This window comes from Balaenoptera physalus (genome assembly GCF_965194825.1).
Source record: "Balaenoptera physalus genome assembly, chromosome: 7".
NCBI lineage: Eukaryota > Metazoa > Chordata > Mammalia > Artiodactyla > Balaenopteridae > Balaenoptera > Balaenoptera physalus.
In genome coordinates this window covers 87,628,372-87,645,653 of record NC_138886.1, presented here as the reverse complement: position 1 = coordinate 87,645,653, position 17,282 = coordinate 87,628,372, and positions in this window count along the sequence as shown.

Genomic DNA, 17,282 nt, shown 5'->3' with positions numbered 1-17,282 from the left:
TCAAAAGAGTATTACTTGAATATCAAAGAGGCCCTTGAGAAAGAGGATTAAACCTTTTAATATTTTACAGAAAAGTAGACTTTATATTCACACTGCAGAAGTCAAATATGAATCTATCTGTGGTTCATAGACCTCCAAAATTGTGAGTTAATCCAGCAAAAAGGCTCAAGAAAAAAATAGGTATGTGTCTTAGTCCATTTTGGTTGCTGTGACAAAATTCCACAGACTGGGTAGCTGTGGATAAACAGCAGAAATTTATTTCTCACCGTTCTGGAGGCTGGAAAGTCCAAGATCAATGTGTCAGCATGGTAGCATTCTGGTGAAGGCCCTCGTCCAGTTCATAGCTGGCCCTTTCTTGCTGTGTCCTCACATGGTGGCATGGGCTAGAGAGCTCTGTGGTATCTCTTTTTTAAGAGCATTAATCCTGTTAATGAGGGCTCCATCTCATGAACTAATCACCTCCCAAAGACCTCACCTTCTAAAACCATCACAGTGGGCATTAGAATTTCAACATATGAGTTTTGAGGGGACACAAACATTCAGACCTTAGAAGTATGAAAACATAAGACAACATAAGAAATTGAGTCTAAGAGTTTTAGTTAGCTGATTTTAGGTTGTAACATTTCTCCCCTGATACAGTTTTCCAGCCATTGTATCAAGGGGAAGAAAGGAAGAACAGATGAGGGCAGGGTAGAGATGATAGAAATAGATGTGTCCTTGTTTGCCAATAAGTAACCTAAACCTTAAAGTTTAAAAGTCAATGTTATGCAACAGTGTGAATGTACTTAATACTACTGAACTGCACACTTTAAAATGGTGAAGAAGGTAAATTTCATGTAATACATATTCTTTTACTCTCCTTAAAAAACAAAACAAAAAACTTGGGTCAACAAAAGGACAGTTTGATTCTTGAGTCAGGTGTAGTGAAAGATATATAGTGAATGGCAGGTTAGTGTTAGGAATGTGATGAGCATTATTACCTCTTGAACCTTCACCAAGGCTGTTTTTACTTCATAGACTCATTATGTATTAGAACTTGAAGAAATCTAAGGGATTCCTTGATCCTGTGCTCTAATTTAAAGACAAGAAAGTAGTTTTGAGAAATGTTAGGTTATTTGCCCCTGGTCACAAATAGCAAATAAAATCAGGACTAGAACATGATTCCTGATACTCATTGCAATATGATAAGTATACAAAAATATTTCACAGAAGATACTTTTAGATTTGAAAAATTAAATGTTGTGATTCAATTTCATGTAATACTTCATATCACGTCACATAGTAAGCCTAACAAATCTGCAACAAAACACGAGGAACTGCAGGTTGAAATAATTTTATAAAAATACTCAAAATGGGGCTTCCCTGGTGGCGCAGTGGTTGAGAATCTGCCTGCTAATGCAGGGGACACGGGTTCGAGCCCTGGTCTGGGAAGATCCCACATGCCGCGGAGCAACTAGGCCCGTGAGCCACAACTACTGAGCCTGCGCGTCTGGAGCCTGTGCCCCGCAACGGGAGGGGCCGCGATAGCGAAAGGCCCGCGCACCGCGATGAAGAGCGGCCCCCGCACCGCGATGAAGAGTGGCCCCCACTTGCCGCAACTAGAGAAAGCCCTCACACGAAAACTAAGAGACCCAACACAGTCATAAATAAATAAATAAAATAAATAAATAAAGTATTAAAAAAAAAACAAAACAAAACTAATCTTTAAAAAAAAAAAAAAAAAAAAAAAAAAAAAAAAAAAAAATACTCAAAATGCATAGCAGACCTTGCAAAATAAAGTATGTAAAATACTCATAGGCCAAAAGTAAGGAGGGAGGTGAAAACTAGCTTATTAAGCTGGCGCTTATGCCACTGCTGTCCTGGAAGCATATGCCCATCTCAGTTACCAAAAGGTCTGAGTGTTAACAGTTTTGTGGGGACAGAAGACATGGTCTTAAGCTCTCATAAGGTCCCAAATTGGAACTGAGGCTCTCATTTGAAATCAGAAACCTTGAAAGGTAACATCCTCAGTGAAACAGTGGGCTAGAAGAAAACTCTGGAGAGCAGAAAACAGGGAGGATGAAGAAGAGAGACTTGTTTTTCTTGGCATGGGCTCTTTGGACAGGGTGTGTGTGTGTGCGCGCGTGTGTGTACTTCCTCTGACATTTTGAAACCACAGCCATGCCCCCAAATGGATTACAATTTGAATTCACATAATCTGCATGATCTAGGAAACCCCAAGCCATGATAATAGCATAATGTAGTGCCAGTTTAATTACATCCAGGTTGGGAGAAAGAAAATAGCATATCCTCTCGAAAAGAAAACATGTTAAAACAAAGACCCCTCAAAATTCTTAGAGATAAAGCCCTATAAAACAGTTCACAGTCCCCAAACTGCAAAACACAAAAATGAGCCACCATGAACAAAAGCCAGTAGGAAAAACATGCAACAAAGATAGACCCTTAGTAATTTCAGTTATTAGAAGTATTAGATAAAAGTTTGTGTGTGTGTATAGATAAAATACGTACTGATATTTTAAAAAATGAAACTGAACATGAGAAAGAGAAAAGACACAGTCAAAAAACAGCAAATAGATTTTTTTAAAAGGACTAGAACTTTTGGAAATGATAATTTTAATTACTGAAATTAAAAACTCAATTGTAAGTTAAATGGCAGATTAAACACACCATAACATACCATATAACACAGGGAACTATATTCAGTATCTTGTAATAACCTATAATAGAAAAGAATCTGAACTGACTTTGCTGTACACCTGAAACATTGTAAATCAACTATAGTTCAAAAAAAATAAAAACTAAAAAATATAAAATTAAAAAAATAAAAGCAGAGCGGCCATATCCCCCCCTCCCAAAAAAAAGAAAGAAAAGAAAAGTAAAAACCCTAATAGAGAATTCATGACCTGTCAGATCTAAAGAAATGACCCCAAATGCAGGACAAAATGTCAAGTAGAGGGAAAGTACAAAAGAAAGGTTAAGAAAAACAGAGGCTAGAATTGGATTTCCAGAAGTAATGAATAGAGAGAATGAGGAAAGAAAATTTTCTAAGTAATGATAGCTGAAATCCTCAGATTCAGGAAGCACAATGAATTGGGTGCAATATTAAAAATATATATATACCAGTAGTTGCACACATTGAAGTAAAATTACAGAAGAAAGTAACAGAGAGTCTTGAAAGCAGCCATTAGAAAAGACAGATTACCTATAGAATAGAATGACAATTTAACTGATAACACTAGACTTCTCAATATTAGAAAGGAAGCCAGGAGACAATGGGATAGTAACTTCAAAGTGCAAAAAGAAAATAGCTGTCAACCTTAACTTCATAGTCTGCTACACTATAGTGAGTGCAAAATAAGAATATTTTCAGACAAAATCAAAAGCATAAAACCAGCGGACTCTCACTACAAGATCTTTTTAAGGATTTTGAACTCAGAAAACAGATCTGAAATATAAGAAGAATGATTAGCCTAAAAAAAATTAGCAAACAACCATTAACTGTGTAAAACTATAGTAATTATGTAATTTAAATATATAAAAAATAAAGGAAAATTAAAATGCTGGACAAAAAACTTGAAAATATGATAACAGTGAAAGAATCTAAGGTGTTTAAGATGTTTCTGTTGGAAAAGAGGAGAGTAGAGATACGGATGATTTTTACTAAGTGAAATATTCACATTAAATGTCAGGATATATGTAATGAAATATTAAAGGAACATATAAGTTCTTAATAAAAAAGTGGATTATAAAATTCAATCAATCCAATACAAAGCAGGAAAGGAGAAAAATAAAGCAAAACATGATTAATAGCTCAAAATAATAAAAATTGATCCATATATTTTAGTAAAAGCAATAAATGTATTTAAAAGATTAATTTTCCTGGTAGAAGGTACTTTCTGATTGGATAAAAATGAAATCCAGCTGTATGTCAGTTACAATACATACTCTTAAAAAAGTAAAGGCAAGGCTGAAAGTAAAGTAAAAAGATATAATAGAGAAATAGTGGAGGGAAAAGACAATTAGAATAGCTCAGAATATTAATTTCCAACAATACAAGCTTTAATGTGAAAAGCCTTAAGGACAAAGAAATTAGCCACAGAAATTATAAAAGGCATAGTTTACCAAGGAGATAAAAAAAGGATCTCTACTTATAACCACCTACCAATATTCTCAAATATATAAAAGTTGTCAGAATTTCAAGGAGTAACTGGTAAGGCCATAAACATTGTAGAAATTTTTAATATTCTTCACAGTAATTGTCAGATTAAAAAGAAAGTAGAATCAAGCCACACAATTAACTGTCTTGATCTAATGGACATATATAGAGTACTCTTCTATTACTAGAGAATAAACATCTTCACAAGCACATAGGAAACATTTATAAAAATTGACTATAAACTATGTCATAAAACAAGGCTCAACAGCTTTCCAGCAGTCTGCTTCAGACAGATGAATTAAGTCCCATGATCTAGTCCCATGAATTAAGTCAGAAATCAATATTTCAAAAATGTTTTTAAAAGATGATATATTTGGAAATTTAAAAACACTTCTAAACTTATGGGTCAGAGAAAAAAATCATGATGGAAATTATAAGACTTCTTCAGCTGAGGCCCTAAAATGACAAACCTCACATTTAATGTAAGATAGTCTTCCATATAAGATTTCCAAAGGAAGTCAACAACATAGATTTTATGATCCTAATTCCTCATCTACATTGAGTATATGAAAGTGTCGGATGGAAGGGATTAGAGGATGGGGATGGGAGGTTAGAGGAAGAGAAGAAAATGTTTCTGATAGAGGTATTGCAGAGCTAAGTTCCACACCTCAAGACAAGCAAAAGGAGCTTCAGAGGAATCACTTGGAATATTTAATATGCATCCCTTGGAATGTTTGGAACATGATGGACTGTTTGACTCAAACCTTAAGAATCTGAAGGGCAAGTGCTGTGGCTGGCTAACTGCTCTGAAGTTGAGTAAGAAAGTTAATGTGTTTGGGGAAATATAAAAAAAGCAGGAAAATGTAAAAAAAGAAGAAAGCTCCCAAATCAACAACTTTAACTTTACAATTTAAGGAACTAGAAAAAGAACAAACAAAACCCAAAGCTAGCAGAAGGAAGGAAGTAATAAAAATTAGAGCAGAGACAAATGAAATAAAGAATAGAAAAACAGTAGAGAAAATCAATGAAAACAAAAGTGATTTTTAGAAAAGACCAACAAAATTGACAGACCGTTAGCTAGATGGACTAAGAAAAAAGAAGACTCAAATTACTAAAATCAGAAATAAAAGTAGGGACATTACTAGAAGTCTTACAGACATAAAAAGGATTATGAGAGTACAATGAACAATGGTATGCCAAAAAAATTGAATAACCCAGATGAAATGGACAAATTTCCCAGAAACATAAAACTAACCAAAACTAAATCACAAAGCAATAGAAAATCTGAGTATACCTATAACCAGTAAGGAGATTGAATCAGTAATCAAAAATCTGCCAACAGAGAGAAGTTCTGGACCTGAGGGTTTCATTTGTGAATTTTGTCAAACATTTAAAGAGGAACTAATACTAATACTTCTCAAATTTTTATAAAAAATTAAAGAGGAGGGAACACTTCCTGGTTTATTCTATGAGGCCAGCATAACCTAATACCAAAGTCAGGTAAGACATTACAAGAAAAGAAAACTACAGGCCAAATCCCTATGAACACTGATGCAGAAATCAACAAAATACTAGCAAACAGAATTCAGCAGCATGATGAGTAGAATTTATTCCTGGAATACAAAGGTGGTTCAACATATAAAATTTGATCAATGCAATATGCACATGAATAAAATGAAGGATAAAAACCCACATGATCAGCTCAATGAATGCAGAAAATTATTTGACATCCTTTCATGATAAAAACACTCAACAAACTAAGGATAGAAGGAAAGTACTTCAACATAATAAATCCCATTTATGGAAAGCCTACAGTTAACAACACATTCAATGGTGAAAGACTGAACACTTTTCCTCTAAGATTAAGAACAAGGCAAGGATGCCCATTTTCACCACTTCTATTCAACATAGTATTGGAAGTTCTAGTCAGAGTAATTAGGCAAGAAAAAGAAATACAAAGCATTCAACTTGGAAAGAAAGAAGTAAAATTATCAGTTTGCAGATGATATTATGTGTAAAAAAAGACTACACACATACCCATACAAAAGCTGTTAGAATAAATTAATTCAGCAAAATAGCAGAATACAAAGTCACTAAGTAAAAATCAGTTGTATTTCCATACACAAACAATAAATAATCTGAAAGGGAAATTATAAAACATTTCCACTTACAATTGTATCAAAACTAAAAAAGTACTTAGGAATTAACCAAAGAGATGAAAGACTTATACACTGAAAACTACAGAACATTCCTGAAAAAAATTAAAGAAGAAAAAAATAAATGGAAATACATCCAAAGTTCATGGATTAGAAAACTTAATATTGTTAAGATTTAGTACTATCCAAAGCAATCTACAGATTCAGTGTAACCCTTATAAGAGTCCCAATGATTTTTTTTTGCAGAAATAGATAAACCCATCCTAAAATTCAGATGAAATCTCAAGCACCCAGAGTATCCAAAAATAATCTGGAAAAAGGAGAAGAAACCTGGAGGACTCACACTTCCTGATTTCAAAACTTATTACAAAGCTACAGTAATCAAAACTGTTTTGTACTGGCACAAAGACAGACATAGATCAATGGAATAGAATAGAGAGCCCAGAAATAAACCCTCACATATATGGTCAAATGATTTTCAACAAGAGTACCAAGACCATTCAATGGGGAAAAGACAGTCTTTTCAACAAACAGTGCTGGGAAACTGGATATTCACATGCAAAGAATGAAGTTGGACCCTTACCAAACACCAAAATGGATCAAGGACCCAAATGTAATACCTAATATAATAAAATTCTTCAAAGAAAACAGAACAAAACTTCACAACATTGGACTTGGCAGTAATTTCTTGGATATGAAAGAGGTATGAATGGCCAATAAGCACATAAAAAAGATGCTCAACATCACTAATGATTAGGGAAATGCAAATCAAAACTAAAATAGGTACCACATCACAACTATTAGGAACACTTATATCAAAAAAATAACTTGTTGAAGAGGATGTGGAGAAATGTCACCCTTGAGCACTGTTGGTGGGAGTGTAAAATGATACAGACACTGTGGAAAACAGTATGACAGTTCCTCAGAAAACTTAAAATGGAATTACTTTACCATTTGATCCAGCAATTCCACTTCTGGGTATATACCCAAAAGAATCGAGAGTAGGGTCTCAAAGAGATATTTGTACACCCAAGTTCACGGCAGCGGAGTGGACAATAGCTGAAATGTGGAAGCAGTTCAAGTGTCCATTGATCAATGAATGGATAAGCAAAACGTGGTATATACAAATAATGAAATATTACTCCACCTTAAAAAAGAAGGAAATTCTGCAATATGCTACAACATTGATGCACCTTGAGGACATTATGCTAAGTGAAATAAGACAGTTACAAAAAGACAAATACTATATGATTCCACTTATATCAGGTACTTAGTGTAGTCAAAATCATAAAGACAGCAAGTGTTAATGATGGTTGCCAGGGGCTGGGTAGAGGGGAGAATGGGGCGTTATTGTTTAATAGATAGAGTTTCAGTTTTATAAGATGAAAAGAGTTATGGGGATGGATAGTGGTGATGCTTGCACAACAATGGAAATGTATTTAATACCACTGAACTGTACACTTTAAATGGTTAAGATGATAAATTTTATGTGTATTTTACCACATTAAGACAAAAAAACTATTATTCAAAGACAATATGAGAATTCACATAAAAATAAGAGAATATGCAGATTATATTTTAGAATAAGAGAATTCAAGTACAAGTGCAGTTTATAAAAATCAACTGCATTCCTATACACTAGCAACACAAAATAGGAAACATAATTTTTAAAATATACTATTTATAGTATCAACTAAAAATATATAAGAACAGTTAATAATTATCTTTTAAAATGTATACAAGATAGTTGTAGAAGGAATAATAAACTTTATTGGAAACATACATGAAAAAGAGATACACTATGTTCATGGTATAAAAATTTAATATGATAAAGATGTCAGCTTTCTCCAAAATTAATCTATAGATTCAATGAAATTCACTATCAAATTACTGGCAGAGCTTTTTCCTGTGGACCTTGACAAGGGGATTATAAAGAAGAAGTATAAAGTGCCAAGAATATCAAGACAGTTTTGACAAGATACCAAAAGGAAAGGAGGAACAGTTCAATAAGTAATTGTTCAAAACTGGAACAATTGAGTTTTCACAGGGGAGAGAAGTGGAGTTGAATTTGTTTCCAACATTATACATAAAATTAAATTCCAAGTAAATGAAAAACCAAATGTAAAATGAAAAACTTTAAAATTTTTAGGAAGTTTAAAATTTAGAAAGAAAAAAAAAAACCCACCAACCCAACAAATTCTTTTCACATATTCAAAATTTCTGGTCAGCCCAGCACAGCTATCAAACACCAAATGAGTGGTAAAGTAATAGAATGATAAACAAAGTGGTATAATTATGCCATTTGTACGACTATGTACAAGGCAGTTGCCTTACTAGACATGCCTTTATTCTAACTCTTCAGACAACTAGAACAGTATTTTATTGTTTACATGTCAAAATTTGCATATTAATGATGCATATATAGTTATATTTGAAGTATTTCTTTTAGCATACTTTTATTTAACATAAAATTTTAATTATATCATATATGATTAGCTTATTCTGAAAACAATCAGCATAAAACTAGTATATCCATGTAAGAACATGCTATTCAACTTTATCATTATAAAAACAAAATAAGTTGTTTAAAACTTAAATGTAAATCGATAGGCTAGTATTGCTTTAAATAAATACAACAATTACAGGCTTAATTGCAATGATATTGCAAAACTAACTTTTAAAAACTAAATTGAAAATTGAATACAATTTTAGATAAAATATTGAAAAACAATACTTGGACTTAACCCATATGTTCCTTCCCTCCTATTTATCCAAAAGTGTGGTAGCATAAAAAATTAACTGATATAAGTATCATAGAAAGACTTTTTGCCCAACTAAAAAAATACTAATGAAGATGTATTTTTCCAAGGAATTAAGTAAACTCCAAAACTTCATTACATATTCATAATGTGATTCTCTTTTCCACTAAAGATTCTAGTTAAAGTAATGGGAATTACATTTAAATAACAGTTAGAGAATGCAAAAAATATAGATTTGCCTTTGCTAAGCAGGATAGAAACATTAAATATCTGAATCACATTAAAAATTTTAGGGTGAAAGATGTTTTCAATCCTTACCATGTGCTCCCCAAATGGTTTTCAGATTACATGATCTGTAGTGTCCATTTTAAGTCTAAAATTCTGTGTAACTTCTGTTAAAGGTAAATTTTCCTCAAGTTATTTTAGCCCACATGGCCTCATTGTTGGTGACTTTACCTGCATTTTCATTGCTTAAATTCTTCAAACAAGGCAACTGTTTCAAAAGGGAAGATATATAGACATGGTTTAAAATGTTAAAGTTCAAATTTTAAAGTATGCCTATATACTTTGTAAAGATGGTTGCCAAAGTTTTAATTTTCAAATATGTTCCCAAATGGAATGATACCTTAGGAACCATGAAACAACAGTAAAAGGGAATTCTGTGGTCATTACAGGATGTACAGACTTGAATAGAAGTTTATTCTGAAAGCAAATATTTTATTATACTTCCTTTATGAGAATCATTTTTACCACCTTGCTCTACATTCATCAATATATTCTAATGAAATAACATGGGCTAGGAATAACTTGAGGAACTAGTTTAGACAGGGAAATATGAAAAGTATGTAAAAGTTAAATGAGTTTATTTTTAAACTGATTACTATTATTTAAAATATAAGGCAACTCTGCTCTGTCCAATTTATGCATATATTATTTGACATACTGGTTGAAATATCCCATACCTCTTTTGCACAGTAGCAATGCAAAATCCAAATAATTCATATTTTCAAGTCTGTTAAAACCTTCTCAAATTTCTGTAATTCATTCAAATTCTGTAGAAAAACATAGGCTTTATTTTTTTTACTGTTAGTTATTTATACAGTTCAGTGTTACAGATTCTAAATATCTAAAAACCTGCAAGAATTCCACCATCCAAAGCATATTCTTAAGATCTTTTTGCATTTACCACTGTTGTCACAATAATGTCTTTTGTGGCTGTGAATTATCATTAGACTTTCTATATTCACAACCATGAGAATACCTGTCTTTTCTTTTTCTATCAACCTTTTTATTACTTTTCTTCAGGAAAGATTGTATCTGTTTCTAAATCTGTGACAACTTTCAAATGTATAGGACTGTTAAATGTGGACATTACTGATATTATTTTATTTTTATTTATTTATTTTTTAACATCTTTATTGGAGTATAATTGCTTTACAATGCTGTGTTAGTTTCTGCTTTATAACAAAGTGAATCAGCTATACGTATAGATATATCCCCATATCCCCTCCCTCTTGTGCCTCCCTCCCACACTCCCTATCCCACCCCTCTAGGTGGTCACAAAGCACCAAGCTGATCTCCCTGTGCTATGCGGCTGCTTCCCACTAGCTATCTATTTTACATTTGGTAGTGTATATATGTCAGTGCCACTCTGTCACTTCGTCCCAGCTTACACTTTCCCCTCCCCGTGTCCTCAAGTCCATTCTCTATGTCTGCATCTGACTGCTGTTATTTTAGATGGTAGTTAAGAGAAGCAGAGAATACGATGGTGGGGGCTCACACATGGTTGTTATCATTAGAAAAAAATCATACCACTAAGCATAATAAGCTTAGAACCATAACAAAGATGATTTAAGAAAGAATGTCCCCCATTCTCTCTTCCATTCTGTCTTTTTTTTTAACTTAGCATTCATTGATGTAAGTGGATATTCTTTTTTTATTTATTGAGATGTAATTGACATACAACATTATATTAGTTTCATGTGTATGACAAAATAAATCAATATATGTTCATATTGAGAAACAATCACCACAGTAAGTCCAGATAACATCCATCACCATATAAAGTTACAAAATTTTTTTCTTGTGATAAGAACTTTTAAGGTCTATTCTCTTAGCAACTTCTAACTATATACAATGGTATTATCAACTATAGCTACCATGCTGTACATTAAATCCTAAGTGGATATTCTTGAGGGAAAAAAAGAAAACTACCACTTCTTTCCACTTTTAAGTATTTAAGTTATTATAGTGGTACATATCACTAGTCTAAAGAAGTGCAGTACAAATCTTGTCATATACAGTATTCCTTCAAAAACAGGTTGTCCCTCCAAGTTGGTCACAGTTTAGTAGGGGAGGAAGGGCTGTAAACCAAGTACAGTGTGATAAGTGACATGTACAAAGGGCTGCTGCATTTATGACTGAGACTTCTATCTTTCAGGCTCCAGATTTGTGTAGAAGCCAATGATAATTTGCATGATCCTTTTCCTGACTATGTATTTCTTATATTTCATATAATCCATAGATCATTTAATGGAACTAATTCAGTTTACTGTTAAATTCTATTAAATGTCTATTTCTCACATTTCTGCCATAAAAATTCCCTAGCTATTGAGATAAATTACAGAAGAAATATTAATAAATTTTATAGAATCTTAGGAAAATTGGCAGTTCCCTTAGTATCTATTCATTTAGTCATTCATTCATTCAACAAATGTTTATTTAGCACACCTGTCATATGCCAGGAACCCTGCTTGGCACTGAAGATAAAGCCATGAACCAGAAAGACATGACCCCTGCCCTCATAAAACTCAAAGTCAATAACATGCCCAAAATTAATACTTTAAAACATGGAGATTACATAGACTCTCACACAGTTAAATAAGACAGATTGCTGTTATTTGGATAGTTTTCATACTTTGCCTCACTTTAGTAAAATTTTAGAATATCAAAAATAAAGAAAAACTTCCAGAGTGAAAGAGCAGATCACTCACATATGACCAGGCAATATACTCATTTTAGACATTTCAAAAACTTTTGTAAAAAGATAACTGGGTTATACATTTTAGTATTGTAGGGGAGACAAATTTCTGATGCTAGAATTTTGCACTTATCCAGATCATCATTTAAATATGAGAGTACAATAAAAAATCATCTCAGCCATTTAAGGCCTCAGAAACATTGCCACACACAGACTGTATTAAAAAAAAAAAAAAAAGCTCTTTGCTACAATAATAGCAGAGGACTTTAATAGCCCACGTTCAATAATGGATAGAAGAACTAGACAGAAGATCAGTAAAGAAAGCATGGACTTGAATAACACTATAGACAAATTGGACCTAACAGACATATACAGAACTCTCCTTACAGCATAATATACATTTTTCTGAAATGCACAAGGCGCATTCTCCAGGATAGACCATATGTTAAGGCCACAAAACAGTCTTAATAAAGTTTAAATGATTGAAAACATGCCAAGTGTCTTTTCTAATCACAGTGGAATGAAACTAGAAATCAACTGTACAAGGTAAACTAGAAAATTCATAAATATATAAATATTAAACAACACACCAATATGTCAAAGAAGAAATCACAAGGGAAATTAAAAATATCTTGAGAAAAATGAAAACACAGCATATTTAAACTTATGTGATGCAGCAAAAGTAATGCCAAGTGGAAAGTTTATAATTGTAAAGACTTACATTAGAGAATATAGGTCTCAAATCAACAACCTAACTTTACAACTTAAGGAACTAGAAAAAGAAGGACAAACAAATCCAAAGCCAGCAACAGGAAATAAAGATTAGAGCAAAAATAAATAGAGAATATAAAAATGATAGAGAAAATGAAACCAAGAGTTCTTCAAAAAGATCAACAAAAATGACAAACCTTTAGTTATATTGACCAAGAAAAAGAGAGAATACTGAAATAACTAAAATCAGAAATAAGAAAGGGGGCATTACTATTGATTTATAGAAATAAATAGAATTATAAAAGTGTATCAATAATTGTACACCAACAAATTGGATAACCTAGATGGAATGAACAAATTCATAGAAACATACAACCTAGCAAGACTGAATCATGAAGAAGTAGAACATCTGAATAGACCTATAACCAGTAAGGAGATTGAATCAGTAATCAAAAATGTCAATAAACAAAAGTCTGGACAAGATGGCTTCACTGGTGAATTCTACCAAATATTTAAAGAAGAATTAAATCCTTCTGAAATACTACCAAAAATCTGAAGAGAAAGGAACACTTCCTAGCTCATTTTAGGCCTGCATTATCCTGATATCAAACTCAGACAAGAAAACTACCAACATTATTCCTTATGAATATGAATGTGAAAGTCCTCAACCAAATATTAGCAAACAGAACTCAGCAGCATAGTAAAATGATTATACACCATGACTAAGTGGGATTTATTCCTGGAATTCAAGGATGGTTCAACATACAAAAATCAATCAATGTAATACACCCCATTAAGAGAATGAAAGACAGACCAAAAAACAAAATGGAACGTGATTATCTCAGTTGATTCAGAGAAAACATTTGACAAAATTCAACACACTTTCATGATAAAAACACTCAATAAACTAGGGATAGAAGGAAATTACTTCAGCATAATAAAGCCTATTTATGGAAAACCCACAGCTAACATCATACTCAATGATGGAAGCCTGAACATTTTTCCTCTAAGATCAGGAACAAGGCTAAGATGCCTGCTTTCACCACTTCTATTCAACATAGTTCTGGAAGTCTTAGAGCAATAAGGCAAGAAAAAGAAATAAAAGGCATCCAAACTGGAAAAAAAGAAGTAAAATTATCTCTGTTTGCAGATGATATGATCTTGTATGTAAAAAACCCTAATGACTACACACACATAAGCTGTTAGAACTAATAAATGAATTCAGTGAAGTAGCAAGATACAAGTCAACATGCAAAAATCAGTTGCATTTCCACACACTAGCAAGGAACAATCTGAAAACAGTCCATTTCAGAAATGGGCAAAGGACCTGAATAGATGTTTCTCCAAAGACAATATGTGAATGGCCAATAATCACATGAAAAGATGCTCAATGTCACACATCATAGGGAAATGCAAGTCAAAATCTCACTTTACACCCATTAGGATGGCTATTGTAAACAAAAAACAGGCAAAAAAAAAAAAAAACAACCCACACAGAAAGCATCAAGTGTCAGTGAGAATGTGAAGAATTTGGAACCCTTGTGCATTGGTAGGAAGAATGTTGATGTAAAATGGTGCAGCTGCTATGTAAAATGGTATGTCAGTTACTCAAAAAGTTAAACATAGAATTATCATATGATTATAGAATTAGCATAGATCCAGCAATTCTACTTCCAGTTATACACCCAAAATAATTGAAAGCAAGGACTTGAACAGAGATTTGTACACTCATGTTCATAGTGACATTATTCAAATACTGAAAGATGGAAGCCACCCAAGTGTCCATCAATGGATAAACAAAATGTGGTATATACATACAATTGAATATCATTCAGCCTTAAAAAGGAAGGAAATTCTGACACATGCTACAACATGGATGAACTTTGAAGACATTATGCTAAGCGAAATAAGCCAAACACAAAAGGACAAATACTATATGATTTCACTCATATGAGGTACCTAGAGTAGCCAAATCCATGAAGACAGAAAGTAGAATGGCCATTGCCAGGGGTTAGAGAGAGGAGGGAATGGAGACTTACTTTTAATGGGTACAGAGTTTCCGTTTGGGAAGATGAAACAAGTTCCTGAGACAGAGAGTTGTGATGGTTGCACAACAATGTGAGTGTACTTACACTACTGCACTGTACACTTAAAAATGGTTACAATGGTAAGTTTTATGTTATGTGTATTTTACCACAATTTAAAATAGTTAAAACTGTAATTTTCTGCCTTGTATATTTTACCACAATTAAAAAATACATGAAAGCTTCTAGAAGAACTCTAATAAGAGAAATAAATTCAGCATGATATTATAGAAATAGGGGAAGAAAGAGTGGGCAAAAAACTTTTAAAAATTATTATTGTCTAAAAGTGTAAGGACAAAAAATAAAGAATAATAAGGGGAAAATGACAGAAAATGGAGAAAAACACATTTACAACTGAATTTCCAAAAACTGAAATTCTAGATGATGTGAACCAAAACACTTCAGGGAGAAACTAAAAAGAGATGAGAGAATTCTAAATCATTTGTATTGTTTGAGGAAAGATATTGATAAACTTGGGAAATAGAAAAATATGAAAAAGTGTAACAATCAGTCTTAATAAGTTAGGGATAACCCATTAAAAGAATAAAACTGGAATGTAAATCTCAATTTTTGATATTTGAAGAAATTTGATATTTGAACAAATTTTTAATCTATGTGAAATAAAGAATAGGAAGAAGAAAAATAAGCAGCATAGCAAAGGGAAATATGAAATGCAGAAATAAATCTGATATAACAGTAATTACAGTAAATGTAAATGTTAATCATATTGGATAACAAAACAATATACTAAATGCAAAAATAAGAGATTTAAAACAAAAAGATACAGAAAGATGGAAATTTAAATCATTAATAAAACATACTAAAATATAAACAACAGTAAAAAGGGCTAGAGTACCAATCTTAATATCTATCAAAAGAGAATTCAAGGCAAAATATTATAAAAGCCAAAGAGCAGTATTATATATGGATATTATAACAGCTCAAGAAAGTAAAACAAATCAGGAGGTTCAGCAAAGATGCTGGGTACGAGATCAGTTTTTAAAAGTCAGTTAACATTTCTCTATACCAGCAATGATCATCTAGAACAGGGGTCCCCAACCCCCAGGCTGTGGACCAGTATCGTTACTTGGCCTGTTAGGAGAAATAGATTATCCTCATGGATAAGATAATTTAACATTCTGAAATATATTGAATATATTAAACGCCTGTATTCATGGGATCATTTTAAAGAATATTCCACTTGTAGCAAGTGAGGACATAGGCAGTCTAGGGTTCTTATGGCCATTTTTTTCTAGTCTAGTCTTTTAAAATAAATGTTTATTAAGGAATTTGTCTTTAAGTTCTTTGTATTTGCAGTTCCTTCAGCCTGTACTATTATTTCCCTAGATATTCTCATGGCTCATTCATCCAAAGTAGGGACCGTGGATCCATATATGACTTTATGAGCATTACTCCTTTTCTTGGCTGCTTGCCAGGGGATGGATACCAGATCTAGACCACTGAGATCTGCTAAGGAAAGGAAGGGAGAGGAGGTACAGTTGGGACTTTATAGCACTTATCATTACCAGATGTTACATTTTATGTATTTTATGTGTTCATTGTTCATCTCCCTTAAGCACAGTGAGGGCAGCGACTTTTTGTTATTGATGCTCTCTGTTATGGGCACAACATTAAAAAAAAATTCCTGGACGTAGTAGGCACTCAATAAGTACTTGTTAAATGAATTAATTGAATACAAGAATAATTTGTTCCTAGTGGGCAAATATATTCAAGAAGACTATCAGCTAAAATTAAGATTAGAAAATTGGTTAATTAACTTTTAATAAATTTTCAGAACATTGGCCTCCTCTTCCCGATACTGTACCTCAAGGGATTACCAGCTCTCTAATTCTCAACTTAAATGACTAATTAAATGGATGAAAAATCTCCTTTTCTGGCTTTAGTTCTTTTCTGTACTATACATAATGATTCTCTGATGCAAGGTGCTGTACATTTTACTGTGTCTTTTTGTAATTGAATTTGTGCCCTCTGGGCCAGAAATATGTCTGCTATTTATAAAAGTTCAATTTCTCCCCAATATCTAGTTAAAAGGTGAATCTTTAAAAGACTAAAATGTTGCCCTAAAACAAATACTGTGCATAGTCAAATCAAACATAAATAAACATTCCACTTTTATGTTCTTTTGAGAAGAGTTTAAAGAACTAACTTATAAATTGTAATAGATTTGTAATTAGTTTAATTTGCAGTCACTGAAACATTCAGACATTGGTTTTCCAGATATTCATAGTTTGGATTAAAAATTTCACAATTTTTTATAGACTATTTTACTTCATGATACTCATTACACGTTATAGAAATAGCATACAGATTTCCCTCACACTTCATTGGTACACTAAAGAACTTAGTTTTTATAAAATGCATTCATTCTAATGTATTCATAATATATATTATTATTCTAGAAGCAGATAACCAGCT